At 41.4% G+C, this 16608-nt stretch overlaps 1 protein-coding gene across 3 annotated transcripts in view; it reads right to left on the reverse strand.

The window, feature by feature from the left end:
* LOC122559186 (hyaluronan and proteoglycan link protein 1-like) overlaps window positions 1-13236 on the reverse strand; it is a 125208-nt gene extending 111972 nt beyond the window's left edge. Inside the window, exon 1 of one of the 3 annotated variants that reach the window (XM_043708575.1) lies at window positions 13194-13236. The gene's annotated coding sequence lies outside the window, so the exon portion shown is untranslated. Of the gene's footprint in view, window positions 1-12739; window positions 12777-13043; window positions 13161-13193 lie in introns of those variants that run through there. The other 2 variants (XM_043708586.1, XM_043708581.1) reach the window with 2 other exon arrangements.
* Window positions 13237-16608: the final 3372 nt, after the last annotated feature.

Below are 16608 nucleotides of genomic sequence, written 5' to 3' on the forward strand. Positions count from 1 at the left end.
GTGGTACGTGTATGGAATGAGCTGCCAAAGGATGTGGTGGAGGCTGGTACAATTGCAACATTTAAGAGGCATTTGGATGGGGATATGAATAGGAAGGGTTTGGAGGGATATGAGCTGGGTGCTGGCAGGTGGGACTAGATTGGGTTGGGATATCTGGTTGGCATGGACGGGTTGGACCGAAGGGTCTGTTTCCATTCTGTACATCTCTGACTCTATGAAATCACAAGCTTTTGCAGCGTTGCTCCTTCATCAGGTGGTGACTTCACCTAAATCATGAAAGCTTGTGATTTCAAATAAAGTTGTTGGATTATAACCTGGTGTCGTGTGACTTCTGACTTTAGGTACAGAAGAGCTTGGGGTGAATGAGATCCTCTGTCGGATAATTTTTTTTTCTCACAGAGGAGAGTGCTGAATTAAGGCACATGATAGGAACAAAAGTATAACAGTTTTCTGTTAGCATGTGAGTTAAATGTGTTACATTACTGAAGACAGGGCTTTATAGAGAGCTTACTGTAACTGATTATTGTTGGAATGTAAGGGATACAATATTGTTCTTTATTATGCAATGTGACAGCTGCCAAAGTTTGCCTTGCCAAGCCCAGCTCTCAAACTATTAATTTTAAATCAAAAGAATTATTCTTCAAAATTTATAGTTGCTGACGTAGGGATGGGCTATTGGGTTCTTTCCCACAAACCACACATTGATTAGGAGAACATAAGAAAAATGATCTGTGCTAAACAGTGAAGAAAGACTTTGTCTTTGCTGTGTTTGACCCGGATCAATGAATTTTTTGCCTTCCCATCACAGAACTAAAGACAGAACCTTGTTCAGCTGTTGGTGGTCTTGCCTGCCAGGTGGCCAGCAGAGGACAGACCATCCTGCCTCTTTTCAGAAAGGTCTGTGGAACGTCAGCTGATCAGGTAGTGATGAGCACAACAGAAGGCTTCCCCTGGAATCAAGACTCCCCTGGGCTGATGTTCTGTCTACTGAGAGTACCAGCCAATCAGAGGTCAGCAGCTCTTGTGCTCAGTCGGGGAGGCCATGTCTGCTGCAGGGAATAACACCTAGTATTCCAAATTCTTCAGCAATTTCACCTATTAAGGAATCCCATCCTCCCTACTTCCATACCTTATCAGAGGCTGCACATATGAACTGACATCTTCTGTCATTACCCAAGAAGTAGAGACTTGGTTAAATTAACAATCCATTATTGTTTCTGGAGACACATATCTGCAAAGATGGTTTCCTGATGGCCAGCATTGACTTGTGTTCACATATCGGGAGTGCTAATGTTTGAGACCTGCGGCAATTCTTTGAATTTCTACGTCATAGTCATGGAGCCATACAGCACAGAAAACAGACCCTTTGGTCCAACTTGTCCATGCGGACCAAGTTTCCAAAACCAAACTAATCCCACTTGCCCGCATTTGGCCCATATCCCTCTAAACCTTTCCAAGTCATGTATCTGTCCAAATGCCTCTTAAATGATTTGGATGTGAGCATAAGTTAGTAAGTTTGCAGATGACACCAAAATTGGAGTTGTAGTGGAAAGCGAAGAAGGTTACCTCTCAGATTACAACTGGATCTTAATCAGGTGGGCCAATGGGTTGAGAAGTGACAGATGGAGTTTAATTTAGAAAAATGTGAGGTCCCACATTTTGGGAAAGCAAACCTTAGCAGGACTTATACATCTAATGGCAAGGTTCTCGGGAGTGTTGCTGAAAAAAGAGACCTTGCAGATTCATAGCTCCTTGAAAGTGGAGTCGCAGGTAGATTGGATAGTGAATGAGGCGTTTGGTATGCATTCCTTCACTGGTCAGATTATTGAGTACAGGAGGTGGGAGGTCATGTTGCGGCTGTACAGGACATTAATTAGGCCACTGTTGGAATATTGTGTGCAATGCTGGTCTCCTTCCTATCAGAAAGATGTTGTGAAACTTGAAAGGGTTCAGAAAATATTTACAATGATTTTGCCAGGGTTGGAGAATTTGAGCTACAGGGAGAGGTTGAATAGGCTAGGGCTGTGTTCCCTGGAGCATCGGAGGCTGGGGGCTGACCTTATAGAGGTTTACAAAATCATGAAGGGCATGGATAGGATAAACAGACAAAGTCTTTTCCCTGGGGTAGGTGAGCCCAGAACTAGAGGGCATAGGTTTAGGGTGAGAGCGGAAAAGTATAAAAGAGACCTAAGGGGCAACGTTTTCATGCAGAGGATGGTACGTGTATGGAATGAGCTGCCAGAAGAAGTGGTGGAGGTTAGTATAATTGCAATATTTAAAAGGCATTTGGATGGGTACATGAATAGGAAGGGTTTGGAGGGATATGGGCCAGGTGCTGTCAGGTGAGACTTGATTGGGTTGGGGTATCTAGTTGGCATGGACGAGTTGGACCGAAGGGTCTGTTTCCATGTTGTACATCTCTATGACTTTGACTGCATAAATATTGTAGCTGTACTGCATCTATCACTTCCTCTGGCAGTTCATTCCACATCTGTGTGAAAAAGTTGCCCCTCGGGTCTCTTTTAAATCTTTCTCCTCTCATTTTAAAAATATGCCCCCTAGTTTTGAACTCCCTCACCGTAGGGAAAAGACCTTGCCTATTCACATTATCCATGCCCCTCTTACATGACCTCAACCTTTTACACTTCAGTGAAAGAAGCCCCAGCCTATCCAGCCACTCCTTATAATGCAAATTCTGCAGTCCTGGTAACATCCTCAACAATCTCTGTTGTATTTTTATCCTGTATGAGATGTAATGGATCAGGTCAGCTTTTGCTAATTTTGGTGGGAATATTAGAACAGGGAGTTGCTCATTCAGTTTCTGCCTGTTCTACTGTTCAGATAGGATATTTGTTTCTGAATCCCAAATATGCTGATAACCTCACCTCAGGAAAATCCAAAGATTTCAGTCTTGAGAGCTTCAATTTATGTAGCTTGTTGAGCTCTCTTGGTCTAACTGCTGAATCCTTACTTGAATACAATCCACGTTCATGCAAAGTTTCTCTTTCCTTGGCATAATGCTGGTGAATTTGTGTCTACCCCTCCAAAGTGGATCCATCTTCCTTGATAAACTGCTCCTGGAGCTAGGAGCAGGAGTTTGCCATTTTGTTCCTCTAGCTTATATATTATTTAGTGAGATCTTGGCTGATCTGCAATCTAATGCCTGCCTTTGCCTTGACAACTTCTGATTCTTGATTTTATGAAGATGTGGGTTTCCTTTTAAGAGAGTTAAAAACAGAGGAACTACCGGACACAGCACCAAGTGTTCTCAATAAGGCAACAATGTATTTAACACTGAGTTGAACAACTCGAGTAGTTCTTTGCCTGGAGACAAAACAAATTTGAATTCGGCCAATCAGTTTAAACCCCAACAAAAAATGTCAATTTCAAATTAAGTTTGAATTGAGTATATCTGCAATCTTAAAAGCCAATGACACAATCCAATGCTATGGAGTATAAGACCTGGGAAAATTGAACAGTTGAGAGGAGAACTGACAAACTCAGCAATGTAAACAGACTGCTGAAAAATAGCTCTCTTAAAGAGATACCTTTTCAATCAGTAACCTGTGATGCAGAAATTCCTAACAAGGAGAAAAGAAGACACACAAACATCCGAAGACAAAACATGTTTGGTTTTGAGATAAGAAATGTAAATCTTAATTGGGAATTTTATCGGACTAGTATTATAGAAGGGAAGGTAAAAGATAGGTTAGAGAGAGAAATTATAAATAGTAGTTAGTTAATTATTCTCTGTTTTACTTTAAGAAATAAAGTTGTTAAATTTTACTTTAAATATTTCTTGGCCACTTGGTTTTTTTTCAGATTACTGCATGGGATAAATCTTTTCTGTGTTGCTGTTTTTAAATTAAGCAAGAGAGTTTACCCCATGTCATAACATTGAGAAGAACATAATGACCTTGGAATGCCCTCCAAGCTTTCTAAACTCTTACTCATTCTGAAAGTGGAAATCACCAAAGTTCCTGAGGACCATAGACCACTTTCTCATTAAAGAAAATGGTGAATTTAACTTGTCAGTCACCGTACATTAGGCAAGGGTGATGTTGAGAAGATGGAGATTTCATGGTGACCTCAACCCGTACAGAAATTGAACCTCTTCAGCTTGTCCCACTCTTCATGTCAAATCAACCATCCACCAACTCAGCTAACCCATCCTCATTACTATTGCTTACTCTTGTGCTGTCACTCCCACTACTTTTTGACCCTACCTTTTGAAATGCTGCATCATGTTTTCCATATCGTTGACAAATTCTTCTAAACCCTCCCCAGCAGCACCAGCAAACCACCTCAGAAAGATATTTGTCCCAGCCCGATTGAGGTGCTGCATGTGTCTGGCTGTGTAATTCTCAGCTCCCTCCAAACTGAACCCAATATCCCAATAGGTCTCCTTCTTGTATCAACTTTTTAGCTAAATATCATCTTCTCTCTCTTTGTATTTATACACTTACTAGGACTTGGCACCAGGAGTGATCCAAAGATTATTATGTTTGAAGTAATGCTTCTTGTTGCTCTTCTATCTCCATAAAATCTGCCTATGAGATGTTTCCTTAGAATAAAAGTTAAAGATAGTATTCAATTTAATCAGGAAATCATGAAGGTAAATTAAATGTATTTTATTTTGAATGGAATGGAATATAAGAATGGGGATTCTTGCTATAACTATGTAAGGCACTGGCGATCTGAAATAACAGAAATTGCTGGTGAAGCTCAGCAGGTCTGGCAGCATCTGTAGGGAGGAAGCAGACTTAATATTGTGAGTCCAGTGACACTTCATCAGAGCTCCCACTTATCTGCACTGGGCCCACAGACTTGAATGTTATGACATTTCAAGTTCACATCCAAGTATTTTTTGAAGGTGGCAAGGTTTCTTGCCCTAACTAGCCTCCCACACACTATTTTTAGATTCTTATCACTCTCTTTCATCTCTAAGCCTTTCACTCTAAAATTAGCTCCCTCATTATTAATACTACAATAAAGGGGGGGGGGGGGGGGGAGACAGTTGTTTTCTTATCCAACAGGTCCACGCCCCTCACAATCTTAAACCTCAATTAGATTCCCCCTCCGCCTTCTGTACTCTAAAGAAAATCCAAGCTTATCAGCCTCTTTTCATAGCTAAACGGCTCCATCCTAAGCAACATCCTGGTAAATCTCCTCTCCACCCTTTCAGTGTAAAAACATTCTTGCTTTGGTGCAGTTACCAGAACTGCATACAGTTCTCCAGCCTAACCAAAGTTTTTGTACTACTTTAACATAACCTCCCTGCCCTTATAGTCTATGCCACGACTGATTAAGTAAATGCATCCTGCATGCCCTCTTACCTATCTTATTAACCCGTCCTGCCACTTTCAGTGATACATGGACTTGTACCCAAGATACCTCTGTTCCTCAGAGCTTCCTAGTGTCCTGCCATTCATTGAGTACTCCTTTTTCTTGTTACTGCTAAAGTATATCACCTTATATTTCCAGGGTTACTTTCTATCTTCCATTCATCTGTCCATCTGCCCAATCCATCTACATCCTCCTGTAGCTAAGGATTTTCTCCAATATTTTCCTTACTACTGATGTGAGACTCACTGGTCTGTAATTCCCTGGTCTGTCTCTACTCCACAGCACCTTCTCCTGCAATTGCAGAAGGTGTAATATCTGCCCATTGGGTCAGGGCCTCTGTAATTTCCTCCCCTGCCTCCCACATTAGCCTGGGTTACAACCCATCTGGACCTGGCGATTTGTCCACTTTTAAGCATGCCAAAGCCTCCAATATCCCATATGTCAAACTACTCAAGAACTTCACAGGCCCTGTTCTCGAATTCTGTCCCTCTTTACTCTTTCTTCCAAATAAAGACAAATGTGAAGTAATTATTTAACATGCTACCAATGTTCCCTGACTCCATAAAAATGTCTCGGTGGTTCTTAATGGGCCCTACTCTTTCTCTGGTCATCCTCTTCCCTTTGATATGCTTACTGAATATCTTGGGATTCTCCCTAAACTTAACCATGAGTGCATTTCCTTGATCCCTCTTTGCTCTCCTAATTCCTTTCTTAAATTCCTCTTGTGCTTTCTGTACTCCACTAAGGCCTCCATTGATCTGCTCCTTTTGTATCTGTTGAAAGCCTCTCTTTCCTTCTTAATCAGTCCTGAATATTCTGAGACATGAAGGGTTCTCTGGCCTTATTCTCTTACCTTTCATCCGAAAGGAAACATTTTGGCTCTGCACTCTCAACAGTTACTTTTTGAATGCCCTCCATTGTTCTGCTGTAGATGTAACTACAAGTAGCTGTTTCAAGTCTACTTTTGTCAAATCCTGCCTTACTTTAATAAAATCTGCCTTCCCCCAGATAAGGAAATCCCTTCTATGCAGACCATCTGTTTCCTTTTCCAACATGAAGTGTTCTCCATTCATGGTGAATAGATCAATAGATTTTGGACCAAGGGACTGATGGAATCACATGAGGGTGTACAGGCTCTCGACATTGCTGTGGCTGATGGCTATGCCATGGCTACTATATCGTCACGAACCTTTCGATGTTACCGTTAAGCTCTGCTAACAGACTAAATCATGTGCTAGTTATAGCCCATATGTTATTGGTGTAAATGTTCCAATATGCCCTGGTGAAGAACTTTAATCACAAGTATTTGTTTTCCTTTGAAGATGTCAAGATATTGTGCCATTGTGCCAGGCCACCCTTCACTGATACACTGATAACACATTTCCTTCAATTGTGGATCATTAGCTGTTTCCACTTGAAGCTGGTCACATTTTTGATGACCAAAATGCAATAGATTGATTGTGAACGCATCTTCCTCCTCCTTGTCTATGCTAGTAGATTCCGTGGAACATTTGCATCCTGATTTAGACTTGGCAATCTACCCAGTGTGTCTGAGGTGATAGTTTTAGTACCATCTCTGTAGAGACATCCAAGTTTTAGACCTGTAATTGTACCAGAAGTCACTGTAGTCTAGGTGGTGCACTTATCAGTAGTTTGTGGCAAATCCTTTCCAATGTTTTTGATTGGTTTCCATAACAAATTACTGACTGAGCAGATAAGTATGAAATCTTGTCATACCCAATTCTAGAACAAATATTTAAATCGTATGATGGAATAATTGGATTATACTTGAAGTAGACTTTTGGATACAATTAATTCAATACTTTACATGATACATGCTCCTATCCTTTCTGCATATTTGAGGATTGTCTTCTTTCTTAGTTTGTAGTACATCAGAGTACAGTTTTCTGTTGACAAGACTTGTTTAAGAGACTTTACATATGTTGATGATCCTTCTGCAATACATTTTATGTCTTTCTTAGGAGTTTTCTCAGCGATGACACTTGGGCAGAAAAGATTGGAATATAAGGTGCCAATAAGTTGAAGAATTAAAAGCATATCTCTTGCCTTCTTTATTTAGTGGGAAGGCATTTGTCCCACATCTTTGGCTTTACCTGGGTCGGGATGAATTCTGCAATCTCAATATATAGAGTCAAAAGAAATTGACCTGACTTACATTCACCTGGCACTTCTTGCAATCAAAAATAAGCAACTCCTCCTCAGTGAATGAAGATTCCAATCTTGCTGTTTTTTGGTTTTGCCCATTACTTTGATAATTGGCAATGCGCGTGCATACAGTCACATTTTCTGTATTACTTGAACAGATCTTGGTTGACAGATAAACTAAATGATAGTCTGTGGATGTGATATCTTTTAAATTGTGTTCTAAAGGTAGCAAATTACTGAAAATCCTTGGTTGACAAGCAGGATGCAGCATCAGGAGGTGTGTAACCTTCATCAGTGAATCATAAGAGCAGAAATAGGCCATTTGGCCTATTGAGTCCACTTTGCCATTCACTGAGACCATGACCTATCTGATAATCCCTAACACCATCTTTCTTGCTTTGAAATAAAGGCCAACATTTAATTTGCCTTTCTAATTGCCTGCTGAACATGGCTATTTGTGATTCATACACTTGGGCCCACAAATCCCTCTGTGCTGAACCTTTTTGCACTCTTTCCCCATTTAAATAATATTCAGTGCTTTTGTTTCTTCTTGCATTTTCCCACATTATATTCCAAATGCTAAGTTTTTGCGCACTCACTTGATGTGTCTCTACCCCTTAGTAGATTCCTTCCTCACTATTCGCCTTCCACCTACTGTTGAGTTATCTGCAAACCCGGTGGTCATACATTGATTTCTGCCATCTGTCACTAACATATATCATAAATAAATGCTCCACTACTGAACCCTGTAGCACTTTACTAGTTATGGTTTGCCATCCGGAAAATTCCTCTTTTATTGCAACTCATTATCTTCTATTAGTTAGCCAATCCTTCAACCATACTAATATACATCCTTGTCCTGGATGACTGCACAATCCAGGGTAAAGTATCCCACATGATTTACACCCCATCCACCACTTTCAATTTTCATTCTCACCATCAGTACTATTGTAGAATGGCAATGGTGTGTATCTAAAGATGCATTGCATCCAACTGCAAAAGCTCCTTTGACAGCACCTTCCAAATCTTCTAGAGCCTGCAAAATCAAGCACAGCAGGCCACCCTGCCTTGAAAATATATAACTGATCCTTTGCTGTCAGTGGGTTAAAATCTTGGATATTGCTTCCAAACATCAGTGTGGGTGCACCAACACCAGATGGACTGCAGCAGTTCGAGAAAACAACTTTCCAAGAGGCAATTTGGGTTGAACAATAAATGCTGGTTTCACAAGGCACACCCATATTCCATGAATTAAAAAATAAAAACATGCTTTTCTTAAAAAAACTTTGTTATGGTTCAATATATGTTTTGGCTGAAATTCTATCTATTGCCACTTGATGGCAGTACCAACTCCATTTAAAACATCTGCAGCCCTTTGGAAATTCTCACTGCCTCAGGTTTCCGAATGTGCATTCCACTAAGTACTCCTTAAGATGAATCCCAGCCATTACAGAATGAAGCCTTTACATGTAAGCATTGAATATTTTGCCAAGGTTGCAGTTAGAGCTGTCAATGCATTGTTATGATCACTCATGTTAACATCTTATTTCAACTTTTTTCCTGTGTGGATGTTGCATGAATTACAAAATGCCAATATTTGTGATTTAACTGTTCACAGCACAAGATTTAGGACAATTATTGAGAAATGAACAGTAAAATCTTAGAATTCATTAATTTAATCTAACATTATACAGCTTTCCAAATGAATTTTAATTTCGAACAAGACCAGAAATAACGGACATTAAATAATTAAAATCATTTAATGATGTCTGTCTGGAAAATTTGGGGTCACAGTATTTTAATGAATCACAGAAGCAGTGTTGCATTCTAATTAAAACCACTGTAATTCTGCTTTAGTATCATTATTTCACAACCACATTAATGATTAAAGGATTCAGGCAGAGCATGTCGATAAGTAGTGAAAACCGTGAAACCAAATTACACTAGAGCTGCCAGAGTTGGTGCTATTATATAAAGAAAAGGCTGGACATTATTAATCTGTTACCACAGCCTTTAAAACATGTTCTAAGATGTAAAACAAAAATATGATCTCACCATCTTGAACTATTGCTTATATGTGTTGTATCTTGTTAATCTATCCATTATAGCAAGAATCCTTCAGGAAAGGTAGATTACGTTCAGCAAATTAGCATCCAAATCTACAGCAGCTAACCATCAGAAAGAGAAACTGTTTTGAGTTCATGACACCCTTTAGCTGTAAACTCCAGTACTGCCAACATGTAAGCATTTTTAAAAATTAATTTCACACCAATGAGACATTCAATCTGACATTGATTGTTCATTAAGTTTCAAAATATATATCTTGCAATATTTCACATTGTAGGCTTGATACTAAACTGTACAATACATCAGAATAAAATCATCAAATGGTCATAGCACAGAAGAAGGTCAGTTGACCCATCATAATTTTCTCCTAGTGCACCAATATTCATAGGTTAATGCAGAAGGAAAAATTTGTTTTCATGTGAAAAGTTTCCTATCTGAAAATAATGACTTCAAAATAAAGGGAGTCACATAAATGGAAACTACTCCATCATCTTTTGATTTCAATATCATATGATCAATTAAGATTGTTCAACATTTCCTGCTATCAGTGAACTGACCCCATACTTGAAAGTTTTCAAAAGACTTTTAAAAAATATTCTTGATATATTTTTAAAAAGTAGTGTGATGCAGCTTGATTAATGAGGTTGAAGTGGGTTTATCACAAAAATAGCATTTTAAATCAGGGTTTCTAGTTTACAATCTGTTAATATCCAACTTTAAATGACGGAAATGGTTTCAAAAAATGTTAAGTAGAACCATACGCTAGTTACAGGGTTGTAACTGACAGCAATCACTTTATGAATAATTTAAAAAGAAACTTTTAAAAGGCATCTATCAGTTTTCCAGGGCCTGAAAAAAAACCTTAATATTTAAAGCCTTCTTGATGACCCATAATCAGGAAACTGCACAGAGATTAATTGAGTCTGGAAGCATTATTGGTTTTGTGAATCTTCCTAATATCCAGTACAATGGTTTTAAATTCATGCATAAATTTGAGGAAAGACATTGTATGCAACTTATAATTTGTGCTTGGAATTCCATGGTATTTTGTTGTGGCTTGACTGGTTTTGGGCAGATTGTGCAGAAACAAAATTCAACCCAACAAAAACTCCAGCCTCTGGCAGGGGGGCTGTGCACTATTGACTTACCAGTTTGCTGTACATTATTTGATGCTGATGTATGGTGTTAAGTGGTTAGTGGTCTATGCTGTAGTCACAATGGCATTAATTCAAATATGGCACCAACTGATTTAACTTTCAAAAGGAATTAGGTCTGTACATGAACTGGGGAAAAATACAGAGCCTTTGGGGAAAGGGCAAGGTAGCGTGACTAATTGGATAATGCTTCCAAAGAATTGCCACAAGCAGGATGCATTGAATAGGTTCCTTTTGTGAGAATTTATTATTCTATTTTAGATAAATGCTATCTTGACACAATATACTCTGTGGAATCAGAGGAAGGTATCCTTCAAAGCTTTGCAGAGCAGCTTTTAAAAATGTTTACCAGGGCCAATGGCCATATTGTCCAGATATTGGAATACAGCTGAATTACATTAAATACTTGAGTTTGCCAAAGAGCCTCAGTGTATTTATGTTCCAACTATTTAGTGTAAATTACAAATATTCTATTATCTTAAATGTGCTTTTTTTAAAAAATGTTGTAAGTGTGCCAAAGGTGACTGCACGTGTTGGCATGATATTATTCAACATGAGAGCACATGTTATTTTTGGATTCACGTTTTACACTTGTGTTATGTCTGGAGTAGGGATTCTGGATGACACTGTAGCATGATTGGATACGCTCGAAATCTGGATTCGGAACGCTGGTAGTTTACTGCAGTCAACTGCAAAACGGGAAAGGACCAAACAAACGTCTTCAGTGACTAGGGGGCTGTCCTCCATTGCCTTTGGCAAAAGATACAGATTGTATTTCTTTTTAATTGCATCATTCACACGAACGTTTGACACAATACAGCTGAAAGGGTCAGAATGCTATACAGTGCAAACCAATCCCCATTTCCCCCCTAATTCGAAGCTGCACGAAGATATGACGGTGTAACTTGTTAATTAATATCGGGGGGGGGGGGGAGATGGCATTCGTGAGGATGGTGATCAGCCGATTTTACAAACATTGGTTACATGAGCAGTAGGTGGCGCAGAGCTGCCATGGAAAATGTCTTCACACCCGTACGTGTACAAACATATACACACACACTACTGTCAACAGACACAAACCCTCCCATTCATTCCAATAAAGGAGGGCATTATGAAACTGCTGGATTCCCTTACACGTTGCGCACAATGGTTTGTTTAGCAGATGCCTCTCCCTGCTCTTAAAATTACAAAATAAAAGCTGTGCAAATAACATCCCTAAATGTACAGTTTCTGCATTCAGCTACTCGGATGCCAAAAATGAGGGAATGCGGAGTGGCCAGAAATTAATATAACACGTGTCACAGCATTTCGATAAATGTTTTAAATGGGGGAGAGTCTAGAGAACGCCAGTGAAATAAAGCAAAGAATTGCGAATCTGAAACAAACAAAAGCGCGCTGGAGAAACTCAGCAGGTCTGGCAACATCTGTGGAGAGAAAGCAAAGGTAACGCTCCCAGTTCGGCGACTCTCCATCAGAACAGAGCACCAATGACACCGGGTGCCGCTATTAATAATAGTTAGCTACACATAACTTTCCCCAGAGCGGTTTACATATTTTTCTTCGCGATTCTGATTGGGGTGAGCTGGGATCTGGAGTAAATCCGTTTTTTTTTAATGCCTAGTGGACAGACTCCAAACTTACCCGGAGCCCTTGACTCCGAAAGCTGAAGTGACAGATGACAACAAACCTTTTCGACAAACATCAAATCTGATCAAATAAGACCAGCAAGCCCGCACCGCACAGCCATTCCCCAACCATGTGGATGCTTGACCAGGAACCCTTTGCGTTCAAAACACTAAAAGCTGGCTAATTTCTAATCTTGGACAGCCGACAAATATAAACAAGAGGAATTCAATAACGAAATCCACATGGCTTAAACATTCTGCAATCGCAGCCAATCGCACCATTAACTATATCTTCCCCCCTAATATTTCCCAGCTGCTGATACCCGCTATGCTGGCTTTGTAAAGTTACTGTCCCCGGGCCACGCCGTTCCCAAATCCCACCTGCATGTACAATGGGGACGGTGGTTCTCTCCGTCAGCATCAATATCCAGCCACCTCCTGGCCTGCTACAGTGCCCGAGGAGTTAAATTTTTCAATGCACCGGCTCTTTCAAAACAAAGAGAAATGTTTACTTTCCTTACAAAACTTCACTTGAGTTATTATCTAAAGGGGGGGGAGGGGGGAGAGAGAGAAGGGGAGACTGTGCGGCGTTAACACAACCATCTGTCACTTAATAGAGCACCATCCCTGTTCTTAACCTTCTGCAAAGCGCATTACACAGTTCTAACACACAGATCACACTTACGTGACAGCTATCGCGGAGATTCAATCCTGTCAAAATTATAAAAGAAAAAGAACACTTTTTTTTCGGAGTTGCAGCTAAACTTGCAGGTGTTGTTAGTGCCTGTCCCTGCTTATCCCAGCTGAGTAGAGGTGTAGACTGAACTCAGCTCACCTTGCTGGCCTCTGCCTCACTGTTGAATGCCCGCCTGTTGCTCTGGGTGTGGGGGATTTTGGTCCATTAAGGAGGAAGACACTTCTCCCCACCCGGAGGAAATGGCCACCACGTCATTAAACAGTTACGTCCCGCCTGTGAGGCTCAGAACTAGTCGAGAAACTTTAACGGGTAAAGTTTCGAAGAGCAAGAGAACTATTGGTGGGAAATGTGAAGTTATATCTGATTGTAATACAATCCTTACCTCATCCTAACCAATAATGAAATAGGGAAGTGAAACCAGCAACAGGAGTGCAGAGTTCGGTAATGTATAGGAGATGGGTAAACTCGATTAAAAAGGGAAGGTCTGAAGAGATAGCCAGGAACAGCAGAGGCAGATCTCCTCAGGAACACAGAGGTGTTTTATGAGCTCAAACGCGGTCTCTTTAGTGACTGTTCTTTCCTTCGCTTGTTTATTCTGAACTGGCTCCACACACTGACAACAGCCAGGGTTGTGTAACTGCGGTGATTAACGCAGGATACCCTGGCACAGTGTGTGGGCTGTCCGGTTTTTACTCTCTCTATTTACCCAGGGATGTAACTGGGCTCCTATGTTCAATGCAACGTTCCCACCAAGAAAACATCGCAGGACATACATACGTTAACAGTCAGAGCTAATAATAAGTCAGGTTTACATTCAGCCAGTCTGCCCAGTAAAAGGAAGTCACTTCATATTTCAGCACAGTGCGCTCTTTGAGAGTCGGCTGTGACTTCCTTACAAATGCACTTTTCATTAAATTCGCCCAATTCAGGATTGCTATACTCTCTCCTCGAGAGACAACTTTAGAAACAACCCGCGCGGTGCCTTTTCCCTGCCGACCACCCGACTTTCTCGAGTTTCATGAAAGTGAAAAGTTGTTCCCTTGTTTTGTGTCCTTCTGGAAATGAAATGTGCCGTTTTCCGCGGGAACAAATGCACGGCCGGGCGATCGCACCGAATCGTTTTGCCGGAGTGTTGATCTCTGCCAGTTTGCCGCTTACGACAAGCGGCGTCTATAAACCGGCAGGGACATGTTCCCCATCCCGCCAGGCAGTGTGTGTGTGTGTGTGTGTGGGGGGGGGGGGGGGGGGAGATGGGCGGTGGGGAGTAGGGCAGCATGGGGCAGCTTCGCTCATTGCTGTCTCCCCAGGCCAATAAAAGAGGGCGGAGGTCGGAGTTTTTAATGGGGCCAGGCTTGCCCCAGACATCTTTGGCAGAGCTGATTGCACAGTCTGGGGCCCCGCCTTGGTTTCCTTTCTCCTTGGACCTGGTCAGGTGCTGAACAAGGGAAGACTTTATTTTGAATCCCACCTAACCATTGGTTTGAACGGTGCAGTGAGGCGTCCAGATGCTTTCCCCTTAGCGTTTTGGGCTTTGGGCAGTCTTATTGATGGGCACGTAACCATTACCAATGCCCTCTCCCTTCTACTCAAATTCACAGGGCATTATTTCTTGTGTGCGTGTGTAGTGGCGGGGTGGTTTTAATCCCTTTTCAACATCTCTCTGCTATCCGAGTTGTTTTTCCACCCCCCACCAAGAGAAGTTTGATCTCCTGTTTGCCTCTGGCAGGAGACGAAAAGGTGAGGGAGGTCCCACCCAGGGCTCGGCTCCGCCCGCTCCCTGCTTCCCGCAGCAGAGATGGGCAGTTTGAGATAGCAGCACTTTCAACAACTGCCCTTCCCTTTCAACATGCCAAACCATAGTGCACTAATGAGCAAAGCTATTAACCGGGTTTCTCACTGCTGTGTTGTGTTAGTGAGGCAGGGCACAGAGATGTGATTAATGTCTAGGCTTCGGTGTGCTACAAGCGGGGTCAACTCAACCACAAAGATCTAAATTATAATACGGCACCAATTTTCTACGTGCACATTGAAATATAAGACTGCTCATTGGGAAACATATTTAAATTAAATCATTTAAGTCTCTGCGATAATGTTTTATGATACATATAGTCGCTTCTATTTCTCCAAAGTAACTTATCCAGCACTGGGATTCAAGTCTGTCTTTACTGACTCGTGGGACCTGGGTGTCGCTGATTGCCTGTCCCTAAGTGCCTTTGAGAAGGGGGTAGCGAGCTGCCTCCTGAAACCGCTGCAGTCCATGCCCCTGTCATGTTCCGTTAAGTAACCTTTCCCCATTTGACACATTTCATGTTTCACTTGCTTTCTGTAAATCAACGGTTTGGCTTGTTCCTTTGCTGCTGACTTTCATTTATTCCGCAATATTATGGTTTCTTCTAGTGGAACAGCTGGAGAACTGAAGTGCAACTGGGGACGGATTCATATGCTGTCCCTGTGGTGTTAGCACGTACAGGAGAGATGTGCAACATTTGTTGCCATTGCAAGGGTTCTACCTCATCTCATTTTCCTGGATAACCATTAACATGAGAGAATTGGAACCTGCTTTAACACCCAGGGTATCGTTGCAGTGTGGAAGCAGACCATGTGGCCTATCAAGTCCACACTGACCCTCTGAAAAACAATCCACCCTATCATCCTGCATTTCCCATGGCTAATCTACATGGCCTGTCTCTTTGGACTTGAAAGAAACCAGAGCACCCAGAGTAAATCCACACAAACCTAAGGAGTATGTGCAAACTCAGAAACAGTAGCCCAAGGCTGGAATCAAACCCAGATCCCTGGTAGCAGTACCAACCACTGAGCCACTTTGCTACTCAAAAGGTAGAATAGAATTGATAACCACTGAACTCCCAAGGAAGATGGAAATATAGGTGCTGGAAATCTGAAACACAGAGAATGCTGGAGTAACTCTGCAGGTCTGGTAGTTGGAAGTTCTGAATTCTGAAGAAGAGTCATATCTGGCTGGAGGCAGTTTCTGTTTCCTCAGAAGCTGCAAAACCTGCTGAGTTTCTCCAACATTCTTTGTGTTTGTACCACTGAAACTCTTCAAACTGACTGTCCGCCAACATCATCCCCTTAGCCTCCACCACAATCTGACCTTGATTAAACCTGACCTGACACCATGAACCCGACTGGACTGTCCTCTGACCTGCAAACTATGCCCTTACCTTGTTCTGACATTTTCAAGATACAACTCCTCACTGGCATGTCCTCTTGACCATTTTCACTGACCAATACACCACTCTGACCTGATTGTCTCACCTGCTATTCTGCCCACTTACCCACCCATCTATTACCCTACCTATTTATTCATACAGCCACTGACCCATTCACCCATTGTGGCTTTCCAAAAGACCATAGAAAGTAACATAAGTTATGGGAAGAGTTAAGATACAATAAATGGACTCAATTGGCCAGTACTTTCAAGCAATGTGTCTATGGAACTTCTGCCAGTGGACAAAATCAAGTGATTTAGAAATATTTAAATCAGAGCATTTAGAAATGGTGATGTTAGGGACAAGCATACTTAGTACAG

Source organism: Chiloscyllium plagiosum, chromosome 2 (assembly GCF_004010195.1).
Source record: "Chiloscyllium plagiosum isolate BGI_BamShark_2017 chromosome 2, ASM401019v2, whole genome shotgun sequence".
Classification (NCBI taxonomy): domain Eukaryota; kingdom Metazoa; phylum Chordata; class Chondrichthyes; order Orectolobiformes; family Hemiscylliidae; genus Chiloscyllium; species Chiloscyllium plagiosum.